At 43.4% G+C, this 14,035-nt stretch overlaps 1 protein-coding gene across 5 annotated transcripts in view; it reads left to right on the forward strand.

Moving 5' to 3' along the window:
* Positions 1-14,035, forward strand: part of LOC138295917 (uncharacterized) — a 195,722-nt gene that overhangs the window by 67,166 nt on the left and 114,521 nt on the right. The window contains exon 3 of one of the 5 annotated variants that reach the window (XM_069234543.1): positions 12,144-12,368. The exons of the other annotated variants lie outside the window; for them this stretch is intronic. The gene's annotated coding sequence lies outside the window, so the exon portion shown is untranslated. The remainder of the gene's footprint in view (positions 1-12,143; positions 12,369-14,035) is intronic. 5 annotated transcript variants of the gene reach the window in all.

Raw genomic sequence — 14,035 nt, forward strand, 5'->3', positions numbered from 1 at the left:
TGGTAGTCCCTCTGGGAAGGGTTCCCCCACAATAAAAAAATAATGGCAGCTACTTCTGGCCCCACTAGGTGGATTTCCACAGGGTTTGCTGCTAGTGGTACACTCCAGCCATCAGGAGGTGTTATGCAACTCCTTCTGGTGTCTAAAATGTTGGCTTATTTTTCAGGTGTATTTATGGAAACATTTCCACAGCCTTGGTTCTCAGCTGCTTTCATTCAGCTGCCAGATGTCATGACCTCCCTGGGGCCTACTCACCTACCTAAGCTCCAATCAATCTCCTTGGCACAGGGCCTTCCTCAGCAACACCTGTAGCACCCGAGCCAGGAAGCACAGCATTTCTTTGCAGCCTCTTGGTCTCCTGACAACTTACATGGCATCTATGTCTCCAGCAAGAGTCAGGCAGCCCCCCTCCAGATGACCAGTCCGCAGTAGTTTAAGGGGAATCTCCCTCAGGAATCACAGGAAATCCACCCTCCACTTTTTCCCAGAGGGCATGTGGTGGTCAATAGCACTGGCCCTGGAGACAAAATCAACAGGGTCCCTGGAAGCACAAGACCACGGAGTGGTTGGTTTACATAGTGGGCCCACACACTGAAGTTACTCTTTTTCTCAGAGTTTCTGCCTTATGCAGAGGTTTAACAGTAGAAGTTAAGTGTGCTAGAAGTAGGTCTGGGTGGAGTTCGCGGAGTTCCGCGGAACTATGCGAAGTGGCCCAAAAACTCTGACACGCTACGTGGAGTTCCGCAAGTGGCAGAGTGCGTTAGGTCACAACATTCGCGCTGATTTTTAGTGCTGGGAGCTTGTCCTGCACTGAAAAATCAGTGCGAACGGCCCAACGCACAGCTCAAGAGGGAGCTGCTTCTTTTCTGCCACTCAAGTAGATTTTCTACTCGAGAGGCACCTTCCTCAATGCAAACAGAAGGCTTCCCGCATTGAGAAATCTCACAGGGAAGTGTCCTGAGTAAGAGTTTCCTCACTTAATGTTGGCAAACACGAATGAGGAAAAAAATTCCACTAGGCAGAGTTTTCCAGAACTCCGTGATCTAAGCGGGGCGGGGAGTGGGAAAAACTCCACAAACTCCACGAGCGGAACGGAGTTCACCACCCACCCCTAGCTAGAATGTGTGCATTTCTGTCCAATCCAGACATACCACTTCATCCCTCCACTTCTGACAGACACCAACTGGGAACAGTCTACAGGGCCCTCTAAGTCCTGCATTGATTCCTGGAATTTTCCTAGATGGGATATCAATTCCTGGTTCGCTAAAGCCCTCTAATAGAGCTTAGGATCACCCCTATTCTCCATTGAAAAGGTGTTTCCTTACCTTAAAGACTTCAAAGGGAGGCCAATGTGTGGTTGGTGCTAGAGATCTGCGGCCTCCCTATATCCCTGTGAAAAGGGCATTCCCATACGTATTAGTAGAGAGTCATCTTCATCAGCCTATACAGATTTCTCCCACACACTCTTCCACTGTCACTCACAAGAAGACCACTCTTCCTAAAATTGGCCTGTTTTCTGGGGGAGGCTTTGAGGTACTTGCTGGCCTGCAGAGTAATTAATTTGGCACAGCAAAGTACTTCAAAACCCAAATCTCACTCAGGGATCGTTCAGGGAAATATTGAGAAACCCAAAGCAGATGAAGAAATGAACAGATGGCCAAAATAATATTATATTTGCACCACAACCTTTTTAAACATGGGAAAAGTTAGTTTACTCCCCGTGTTGAGTCAATCCAAAACTGATTTTGATATTTATATGCAGCTTTCACCTAGCATGCAAATACAATAAAGTGACACACACTTACAGTAAATCACTAAAGACTGACATTCTAGTTAAAAAGCAATGGACATATTTACTTTTGGGTGGCGATTATATTACAAGGCATGGTCTGACAAAAAGCAATTAATTCAAAGTCAAATCTGCAACAGGCTACCTGTGCACATATATCAGGATGAGGCTGACAGTAATGTTCCTGACCCAGCTCACACATGTAAGCACATTCCTGGGCACATGTATTCACCTGTAGCCATGAACCTCTTACCCCAGCTGCACAGTGGCAACCTTATTTTAAGAGGGTGGAGGGATTAAGAAGGTCAGAACCCACTCTCACAATTGCATAGTGCAGACCCCATCTTCTGCCCTTCGTCATGTCTACATAAGGTTAACTACCAGTTTGCAGGACCAAGTCAATCTCAAATCAGGAAATGGATCGGATTTCTCAGAGAGAAAACCCTGCATCCATTAATGTTTCAATGAGTACAGTTAGTGCAGCCATGTAATTTATCCCAGATATTAACATTTGCAAACATGCAAAGCCTAGTAGTATTAAGATTTTTGTACACAATGTTGCTATTTTAGAGAAGGAACTGCTATGGTACATGGATCAGGTAGAACAGATACAATTAAAACAACATACTTGTTATGACAAATGTATGTAGTGATTGCTTAGTTTGAGGTTCTAGGTCTGATAGAACCTCAAGGCAAATTTTGTATAGGGGTGCTATTGACCAGGAGAGCTGATGTCATGTAGTGCCATGCATTGTAATTAAGGGGTGTCTGGTGTTAAACTACCCAACTGAATAAAGGCATTGGTGGATAGATTTTAAAATTCAGTACTGTAGAACTAAGGGCCATATGTACAAACACATTTTCCCATTGACACAGAATGGGAAAAACCCTTTGCTACATCTGGCCCTAAATGTGCATCAGACCCAAAGTTATACCTTGCTTTCAATACTTGCCACTGTCTAATGGAGCCTTAAGCCTGAGGATTCATATAAGGTAACTCTGCAGCAGTAGCCTATTTTCATATCTCCCGCTTGTACAATTCTTTTCTATCTTTCCTTTTCTGGGATAATGGCTGTGAAACCTGTCTCATATCTAAATGATTTAGAGTGTTATATGTAAAATGAAGCAATAGTTCGAAGCTTTGGCTACACCAATCTACTTTCAGTGCCCTATGTAGAGCTTTGAAGAAGTACCTGGCATGATTTAAGTGCAAGAGGAAGTAGAGACTTAAGGCATAATTCCCAAACCTCATTTTGTAGCACGTTAAGTAGTACTGCAGTACTACTATTCCCATGCTGCATAATATAATTCGCTGGAGACCACAGTTTCTCCTAACTTTTCTGTGCAAAGATCTCTGCTACCGAAGTCGAGGACTCCACAAATGTAACAGTACTAAATTGAAGTGTTGGAGGGACCGAGGGAGTGGTAGGATGATGGGGAAACCAATGCTTAATAAATGTGTGAAGTTATGGGAAATGAAATGAGTAGGTTATGGGGTATGCTAATACAAAACAAAGACTTGCAAAAGAGTAAGACTTTTGTAATTCATAAGGCACACTTTTAAAGTAATACAGCCATGAAAATGTTAAAACAGGTGATCTTGTCAAGCATCACACATGGCCAACTAACGGTGCTGCAATCCATTCCCATAGAAAACAACAGAGGCATGGAATTAAAATAAAACCTCAAAGAAATTAAAGAAATGTTGAATTCATTAATTTAATTAGTTCAATATATATACTGGGTAGCTATACTTAGGATCATGTTTCCATAGGAAAAGCATTTTTTGGTTTGCCTATAACTTTGGCATCGCTTTTCGAATCACCATGACACTTTCCAGAAAATAGGCCTTCCATCTCAGCTTCATCCTGAAAAGTTTCAGGGTGATCCATCAAGCTGGGGCCAAGAAAAAGGGGGGTCCTAAAACATGTTTCCCATTTGTTTTTCCATAGAAACTTTAGAACCAGTTACAGCCCAAACAACTGAATCGCTTGACAGAAAATTTGGCAGAATGCTAGATCTTGGCCTAGAAAGAGTGCTTTCTGTGATTTGATTTAAATCTGTTCAGTAATGTTTGTGAAACTAAGGCTAAAACAACTTTGCATATTTCATGCCACAGAGGATCTGTGGATCTGACAGATCTCAAGAAGATATCAACAGCAATGTGGGGGCAGCCACCTTGGAACTCAGGACTCTGGGCATCATTATGAGTGTGGCGGGAGGCAGAGGCCACCCACCACACCCTTTGGGTCGGAAGATTGCCAATTCGGTCTTCCGCCCGCTGGCCCTATTATGAGTTTCCCACTGAGCCAGCAGGAAACTACACACAGCATTGACGCCGGCTCGCCATTGGCAATGTTGCGATGCGTCGGGTGCGATAGCACCCGTCGTGCTTTTCACTGCCTGTAATTCAGGCAGTTGAAAGTGCAACATAGCTGTTCATGGGGGCCCCTGCACTGCCCATGTCATGTGCATGGGCAGTGCAGGCCCCCCCCAGGGGCCACTGGCACTCCATCTCTGGCACCCGTTGCATGGCAGTGGAACCGCCATGCAAAAGCTGGCAGAGACGGGACTCCTAATCCCAGGGCAGCACTGCTGGCAGATTAAGAGCGCTATCCTGGAAAAAAAAAAAAAATAAAGATATATGAGGCAGAGTTAGGATACCCTACCCTCCTAGAGCTGGTGGGGTGGTTCCCAGAGGAACCTCACCAGGGGTTAAACAATTTTTTTTTTATTTTGCTGCTATTCGCACTTCACACTTGAAATTAAACCCCATGTGAGCCAGGGCTGGGGGGGGGGGGGTGACCATTAAAATTATAGGGGAGGTGGGACCCTAACCCTTGCTAAAATAATAAAATCTAGTTTGTGTCATCTGCATAACAATTGAAAGTGAAAGCATACAAATTAATTTGGGATGATAATGGTCTACATAATAGATAATTTTGGGACAGTAGATGACTACTATGAAATTGTGGGCAATTTGCGTTTTGTAACAATCTTGCACACTGTTGGAAATGGCCTCTGTGCAGGGTCACCCCAAACATTTTTGCCTTCCTCCTTCTCTTTTTCTGACCTCATTTTTGCTGGTTTTAGGGCTCTGCACACTTTACCACTGCTAACCAGTACTAAAGTGCATATGTCCTCTCCCCTAAAACATGGTTCATACAAAATTGGCATATTTGATCTACTTGCAAGTCCCTAGTAAAATGCACTACATGCACCCAGGGCCTTTAGAATGAATGCTACTAGTGGGCCTGAAGCACTGGTTGTGCCACTCACATAAGAAGCCCCTTAGCCATGTCTCAGGCCTGCCATTGCAAGGCCTGTGTGGCAAGTTTCTCTGCCACTTCAACTCGGCATTCAAAAGTAATTTCCAAACCTTTAACTCCCCTTTTTCTGCGTATATCACCCCAAAGGTAGGCCCTAGGTAACCCATATGGCAGGGCACTGTGTAGGTAAAAGGCATGACATAAACCTGTGTGTTTCATATGTTGTGGTAGAGGGAAACCCAGTTTCCATTGCTGTGAGGCCTGCTTCTTTCATAGGTTAACATTTGGCTACCCTCACATGCTGTTTGAGTGGTAGATTCTGATCAGAAAGAGGTAAACAGGTCATATTTAGTACGGCTGGAATGATAATACAAAATCCTGCTTATTGGTGAAGTTGGATTTTATATTACTATTTTAGAAATGCTACTTTTAGAAAGTGAGCATTTCTCTGCACTTAAAATCCTTCTGTGCCTTAGAGACTGTCTCCAATCCACGCCTGGGCTGGGCTGGTTGACAGGTCCCTTGTGCATTTCACCCAGACAACCACAAACACAGGATGCTCAGTCACACCTGCACACATCTGCATACTTAATGGGTCTCCCTGGGGTGGAAAGGTGGAGGGCCTGTCAGATTTCAAAGGACAGTGGCCAGCCCTCACACAATGGACTGCCAAACCCCCTACTGGGACCCTGGCAGACAGGGTTGTACTGAAACGGGATCTTGTGCACTTCAAAAACACTCTTTGAGGTCTCCCTCACTTCAAAGGCACTTTTGGGTATTTAAACTGGGTCCCTGACCCTACCAACTTAGACAACTCCTGAGACATATACTTTGAACCAGACCCTACAACCTCCCAAGAGGAGCTGCCGGGCTGCCCAAAGGACTCACCTGAATGGCTTTGCAGTGAAGGACTGCTGCCTTGCTGTTGCCCCGCTGCCTTTCTGGCCTCTGGCTCTGCTGAGAAGTGCTTCCCACGGGCTTGGATTGAGCTGGCCTCCTGTTCCAGAGGTCTCAGGTCCAAAAATACTTTTTCTCTGCAAGGAAACACCTTGTACAGCGAAAGTCGATGCGCAGCCTGCTGGAATCAATGCACAGCCTGCCAACTAGTGAAAGAATCACTGCATCGCCGAACCGGAACGATGCAGCTCGGCTTCATGCGGGAGGAATCGATGCAGCGCCTGCCGTGCGAAACGAACTCCAATGCATCGCCCACTGGATTGATGCAGCACCTGTGACTTCGTCCTGCACACCCAGGATTTCCATACTTCGTCCCTGGGGGTCAAAAGACATTACATTGCAAAGAGGATTTAAACCTGTGCGCCGGAATTTGACGCAAAGTCCTTGCCACATGGAAAATAATTGACGCATCATCTGTGTGCACCTGGAAACCCAACGCACACCCTTTGTTTTCCCCTCATATCCTCCTCTGCAGTCTCTGTGCATGTAATTCTGAGGCATACCAGGTACTTTGTTCTTGCAACAGACAAATGTTGCTTTTTAAAGATTTAAGACTCATTGCAAAAATGATATTCTGACTTTGTGCTTATCAAATCTTGATCGTTTTGACCTTAGTTCACTCAGATAAATATCTTATATTTTTCCTAACCTGTGTGTTGTATTTTTGTGGTGTTGCATGATTTATTGCATATGTGTAAAGTATTGCACAAATACTTCACACATTGCCTTTTAAGTTAAGCCTGACTGCTTAGTGCCAAGCTACCAGAGGTTGGGCATAGGATAATTTGGATTGTGTGTTACTTACCCTGACTAGAATTGTGGTCCCTACTTGGACAAGGGTGTATACCTCTGCCAATTAGAGACCCAAGTTCTAACACACACTAACTGTGATCTTCTCTGCAGAAAGTAGCTGAACCAGCTTAGAACAACCCCATCTTTTATAGTTTGTGAAAAAGCAGCTCTGTGGGAGACATGCAAAAGTAGCTCAGACGTCCAACAGAATCAACAGTGCTGGATTGACATTATTGGTCGTCACATTTAGATTGTCTAGGACAGTGTCCAGATTGTGAAGGATCCACAAGGTTCTTTTACAACTGACATGAAAATTGAGTGTTGACCAAGCTTTTCATAACTTTAGTGTCAAAATGCAAGAGCAATAAACTTCTATAATTGGAGGACCCCTTAGAATCTGCTCCCTTCTTTTTTTGTTATAACGGAGTAACTGTAGTGTCCTTCAAGTCTACAGGTAACTGACTTAACTTAAGTGACATATTTATGAAAGCTTTGAGTTTCTCACCAATGATTTCACTAGCAAGATGAATGAACGTTATCCAATAGAGATTGCTAGGGGAGCAGAGCCAGTTCTTTTGACCTGCTTGATCACATCCGCATGTGTGCAGGCTTAAAATGAGTAAAAGTGTTGCCTGAAAAAAAGGGAACAGGTTGGCCTATTATAGGGGGGCCATCAACCTTTGAACTGTGAAACGATATATGAGGTTATATTTCTTCTTCACAAGTGTGGAGAAATATACGATTGTAAATCTCATTCAAGTGGTGGGAAGAGGGCATCCCAAGATGTGGTTTGCTTAAGTTTGAGAAAGCTCACAAGCATATACATTTGCGGGCATTCTTACATTCCTCTCCATCCCTTACCCAGCTCGAAATGGTGAAAGATTATTCCATCACAGGGACAGAGTAACTCCTCTTCAAGGGTTTTATGGGGAATGGATCAACCCACATTTCATGCAGGTCTGGAGGAAGGGAAATGTGTTTTCCCTGTCGGTACATGGTGCTCTTATTCCCTCTGTGTGGCCTTCTTCACTAATGAGAACGCAATAGGATTGGTCATATGACAATCCTGTAAGTACACCTGGAAACCTAGGACATGTGAAGCTCCCCAGACGTACGTCTGGAAGAGTTCAGAAATTCCCAAAAGTAGTAAATCTGCAACCACATAGAGATGTAAATCTAAGGGTGCAAAGTTACTATGATTTTTTTCACAAATGGACCCTATAGTGTGCAATCAGATTAGGGTAAATATGTCTCGCTTTTAATTCACAGAGGAGCACATCTATATCAGGCATCCTGATCCTCCGCAATAGCCTACACGCCTGGCTGCGCTTTCTCTTTTTCAAATTATCCAATATTAATCTTTACATAAATGGGGTCTCAAAGTCAATTGCAAAACTATGGCTGCCCCAAAGTATACAACAGCTCAAAAACAAAAACAGTATTTGTGCTAGTGAGCAGCTTTAAGAAACCGCACTGAAGTAACTTAGCAGCAAACAAACACACCAGCCAGAGTGTTTCTTCAACATCTGACGTGGCACCGCGAATTTTGAGTTGCTGTTTCCTCAATGCTACATTTAGCCGCGGTTTGCTACAGAACTGCGGCAATTTGTTTCCCTCGAAAGAGCAGGAACTTCCACAATAAACCTAACGTTCCTCGACTCTCCTTTTGCCTAAAGGAAATGCAAAAAAAACAGTCATAGAATTCTGAGGAAACAGAATCCCAATGGCTGGCGTGTTTACATTGGAAGCTTTTGTGTCTCAGCTTCCGTCTTGCTCTGGTGACATCGCGGCTCTTTATCGGACAGGAAGAAGCACACTGTAAGGTGACAGAGACTTTTGAAGCTTTGACAGGAAGTGTGTCTTCCTTATGGAAGGGAAAAGTTAAAATAAACCGTCTTACGTTCCAGCCTTCAAGCAGCATCCCTAGAAACAATCCATATCCCCAGAGGTGTGGCAAATTGTCTGCCACCACATTTACATAAAAAATGTGTTTTAAAAACAACTTTTTTAAATAGCAGGAAATGTATAACGCACTGCGTCGTCGTCTTTCATTACTTCAGAGACTAACTTAATAAAATCATTATTCATGCTAGTTACAAAACACTCTGGATGAGGCCCCCAGAAAACAAATTTTGCTTTGAAATTTTTATCCAATTCACAAACTATTTACTTTTAAATTATTCATACTTTTGGAACGCCCAGTTTTATATATATGGTCCACATAACCTCTTATAAAATCTTGATTTCATCCTTCCGATTCTGTTTCATTTTTCATGTCTGAAGATACTTCTACAAGTATGTGAAATTAACCTAATATTATAGCCCAGTACTGTAAATATGGTTGATTCAAACAATCCTCATTGGCCATTTTCCATCATTACAATTTAGCAATGCTCAGGGCATAATATGCATTGGGCAAAAATGATTGTGCCTCGTGCATGAAAAGATAGTTTGCAGTCCATTTCAGCCGCTGAAAACCAGGCACAAAGGCCCAGATTTACTAATCTTGCTGTGCTGCATGAAAGGGAAAGTGCAACAATGTGCCATACCCACTAAGTTATGGGGGACTTCTGCTCCCTCCTAGCGCTGGTGCACTGTATGCAGCTTAGCGTCAACGCAGGTATGATTGTATCATGCTTCAAGAGTGCCTGCATTACTAAAAGGTCTGATTTTTGCAGGAAGGGACATCTTCCTACAAAAAAACAATCCTAAAAGGACTTTCCCTTTTACTATGTGTGATGCAGAATGCTTTGCACATAGAAAACAGAAGTAACAAGGAGAAATAACAATATTTCTCCTCATTATGACTAGCTCAGAGAGGCACATGATTTTGATGCATTCCCATGTTTACAAGTCTTTGTAAATCTGGGAATATGCCCAAATCCATGGGAGGATGCGTGGGCGCATCTATGGAATGCCTCTCTGCTGCAAAGTAAAGAGCGCTAGCACTATGAGCAGTGTTGTGTTACATTTCTTTAATAAAGCCACACAAAGTGATGCAAATCATCCCTTGTGCTCATTTGTAAATCCCAGCTAAGGACGAACATTGCCATAAATGTCACACAATGACAATAAAAGTCCTTAGTAAATCTGGGCCTCAATTTCTGCAGTAAATTTCGTGTACAAGTGAGACACTTAGCACGATTTCAGAAAGTTGAGGTTGATCAAAAATGAGAAGATTTCCTCATCCATAAATATTGTTTCATAAAAGGGGCTACCGTCAGATTTTGATCACGGTCCAGAAGCATACACAACCGCACAAACTGCATTAGTGAATTTAAAATGGCAAAATATACACAGAAATGGCTTTATTAACATAATAATACTGATCTCTAAGCTTTTTGTATCCCCTACTGTTTTTAACAATATATTATTCCTTTGTTTGAAGAGCAAATCTGCCATCGTAAAATATCAAGATAGACCAACAATAAATACCATCACCCAACATATAACTTTCCATTACTGTACATCATGCACCTAAAGAAATACAGAGGATGAGAATTTTAAAAGGAGACATTACTAATGAGACGATCAAAAAGCCACCCACAAAGGTATTCTATAGAACTGTGCCTTTTGCAGGTTCCCCAGTGGACCAAGTAAGCCGAGTCAACAGTAAGAAGATGCATGTAAACTCTTCTCTCTGCAGGTCACAACAGCAAGGTAGATTTTGGAGACTGAAGCCTAGTCTGAAGGGAGAATGACAACAACCATAGAAATGTTACAATCAGTTTCTCATTTTCCTCCATTGATGTGCATGCTTTCTTGGTGTGGAGTTGGTGACAAAGATAAAAATCTATACTGGCCAAGGATTCCTGTGTGCTTTCCACCACCTCAGGTTCACATTAGAACACCAGTGCCACCCAGAGGTTCTGCAGCATGTAAAGGTTTGTGTGGACATTCAGTTCTTGAGGACCATACTGTCCTTGTGGCTGTACAGATTTTGCAGGCTTTATAGCTTGGATTTTCGCGTCAGACCACTTATGTGTAGTGGGCTCAATATGAGCCCAGCATTTGCTGCTGTTGCCAATTAATGTATCAAAAGTACAGGAAAGTGTGGGGTGATGAGTTTCACCTAGAGAAGTGGAAATCTACTCTTGACAAATAAGACAGAAGAGAGATCTCCCGTGTCCCTCCCTCAGCAGCAAAGGTGTTTTGAGGAAGGAGACAGAAGAGGCTTGCATGAAAGTGAGTGTGTCCTAGAGGGTTATAAGTAGCTTACACAGAGAAGATGACCATCTTGTGCAGCACTCACAGTAGATCTAAAAGGATTGCATTGTTCAACAATCCACTGGAGAACCAGGTATCCAATACACACAAAGCAACATCCTATTTCCATGTAACAAACTCTACCCATGTTGTCTGAATGGGCATTTGACTTGGGAAAGTTGGTTGGCAGTGTCCACCCAAGTGTTCAGGTAAAAGACACAGCACCACTGGACTATAATCACGCTGCCACCACTGCTACTCACCATATAGTTTGATTTGAGGAAGTAGTGGATATTCTCAGACAGCGACAGGAGACACTATGCGTACCCTCCTTGCACATGAGTACAGATCTGATGTCAAAAATATCAAAAGTGACATGCACCTCACCCAGTGGACATTATTGATTGCCAAGCTCACTAGAGGAAAAATGGAGAGTAGACCAGAAACTGTTATTGGGCAGATCCATAAAGATTTACCAGGGTTTGGGGAGATATTTTATTCATAGAAGCACCCTCACTATCAATATTGACAACCATTTTTCCATCCACCTGGGAAAAATACTTAGTGGCATATTTGCTTATCGTGACTCTAATCTGGTATTGGGGCTTATATGAGTAAGGCCCATCATTCCTTTTCTTGGTGTGGTAACAGATCTGTCTACCTCTATCCAAAAACTTGCCCTCATTTCTGCCTGGCCTAGCTGTTGGGGTAGTTGGCATCCTAAGTGGCTGGTGTTTTGTTAAGGCATCCTGGATTTCAAGGGTGGATTGACTGCTCGGACTAGCAGGTGTGTAATTTTTAGTACTCACCCTCTCCTTGCCTGGTCTGCCCATAGTATCTGACATGTGGACAGCCATTGTCCCTTGGGCTAGGGTGCATGGTGACTTATTGGATCTGAGTGGGTTTGTTTCTGAATCATTAAGGCAATGGTACGACCTTGGACTGTGGCTATTTTTCAATGTGATGGTTTGCGCATAAGAAATCCGTTGGGGTTGCTTGGCTATTTTTAGTAATGTTTAGCATAATGAAGAGTGACCTACATAAGTCTAACAGGCTATGTTTTGGCTCCCCTGATCATACTGAGCTGATTGAAAGTGATGTGGGGACTAGTGCCGTATTATCTCTTTTAGGTCAAGATTTGTGAAAAAATAAAGGAGGCTGGATTCGGAGATCTACAGGAACCATTCTGGAAAGCTGACCTATATCTGGTTTTGGTTTGTTTTCCACTTCATCTTGGTCCTCCACTCAAAAAGGGGATTATTCTGAGGTGCTCCTGGACCCATAGAATAGACTTGTGGATGAGGAATGTATCACAACGTTGTCAAGTTACAAGAGCGAGAAACTGTATCTTCCTGGTGAGTTGCCGGAGGTACTTGTTATGCTGCTCTTGTTATGAAGTTGTGATATTATACAAGATACCAATTAGGTAATGTTATGTCTATTTCTCCCCCGTGCCTATAGTTCTCTTTGTCAATCTAGGGCCCATATTTATACTTTTTGATGCAAATCAGCTCTAGCGCAGATTTGCGTCAAAAAGTTTACTGCCGGCTAACGCCATTCCAACGCGCCAGCCGAGCGCCTTATTTATGGAATGACGTTAGCCGGCGCTGCGGCCTGGTTAGTGTCAAAATAAATGATGGTAACCGGGCACCGGAGGCGAAGGGAAGACCTGGGGGTTGTGCGCCAAAGAATGGTGCAAGTCAGGTTAGAGTAAAAAATATTGTCTCTAACATGACTAGTGCCATTTTTTGGCACACAACCCCCATGGAAATGACTCCTGTCTTAGCAAAGACAGGAGTCATGCCCCCCTGCCCAATGGCCATGGCCAGGGGACTTCTGTCTCCTGGGCATGGCCATTGGGCACAGTGGCATGTAGGGGGCCCAATTTAGGCCCCCCATGCCACTTAAAAATATATATATATACTTACCTGCACTTACCTGCACTCACCATGGATGGGTCCCCCCATCCATGAGTGTCCTCCAGGGGTGGGCGAGGGTGTCAGGGGTTGTCCCTGGGTGCAAGGAGGGGCACCTGTGGACTGCTTCCATGGTCTCCCACCATGGAAATGAGCCCACAGGTCCCTTAATGCCTGCCCTGACCCAGGCGTTAAAAAATGGTGCAAATCCATCTGGGCACCTTGTTTTAAGGCCCGCCTCCTACTGTGTGTCATTTTGACGCCACAGGATAAATAAGGCACACATGCCTTAGAGTCATTTTTGCACGGGAACGCCTACCTTGCATGTCATTAGCGCAAGGTAGGTTTTCATGTACAAAAAATGTCTCAAACTCCAAACCTTTGCCGCTGGACGGGTCTAGCTTCAAAGTATAAATATGGAGTTAGGTTTGTGCCGAATTTGCATCAAAATAAATGATGCAAATCCGGCGCAAACAGAGTGTAAATATGGGCCTCGTGTGATGTATCTGCTTGTTTCCTTTTCTGCCTATGTTATTCCCTCTTTAACTCTTTGTATCTATAATCCTCTCATTTTGCTTTTCTCTGGCTCCTCTTTATTCTCTTTAACTCCTTTTCTTCATAGCCCCATGCACAAATGTATCTTCCAGGAATGCTAGAACACTTTACTTAAGAAAGTTCAAGGAACACAGAACCCCCAGTCTGTGATTCACAATGATGTAGCTATGGCTGCTAAAATGGGTTATCAACAAATTGTGTTGGTGGTAAGGTCAAGCCCCCTTGAACCGTGCACAGACTATGTCTGACAATATTTCTCGAATACTGTGCAACAGTCTTTAAAGGCAAATGTAAACATCGCTGCTGAAACTGTTTCAGGCTCAACAAAAGATTTTAAAATCTGGCAAGAGTTCAATACCAATGCAAGATCTTTACTTTCGAGGGAGCATGGTGGATGAAAACCCCTATATAAATGACATCCAGAGGTGGGATGACCACGTTGCACCTGCCATATTAGTCAGACCAGCTCGAAGTGCAAAACTAACTTAATTATATGTAATCTCTGCAGAATTCTTTCACAGCTGTGTAGCAACAAATTACCCTCTGAAAAA

This window comes from Pleurodeles waltl, chromosome 5, assembly GCF_031143425.1.
Source record: "Pleurodeles waltl isolate 20211129_DDA chromosome 5, aPleWal1.hap1.20221129, whole genome shotgun sequence".
In the NCBI taxonomy this organism is placed as follows: Eukaryota; Metazoa; Chordata; class Amphibia; order Caudata; family Salamandridae; genus Pleurodeles; species Pleurodeles waltl.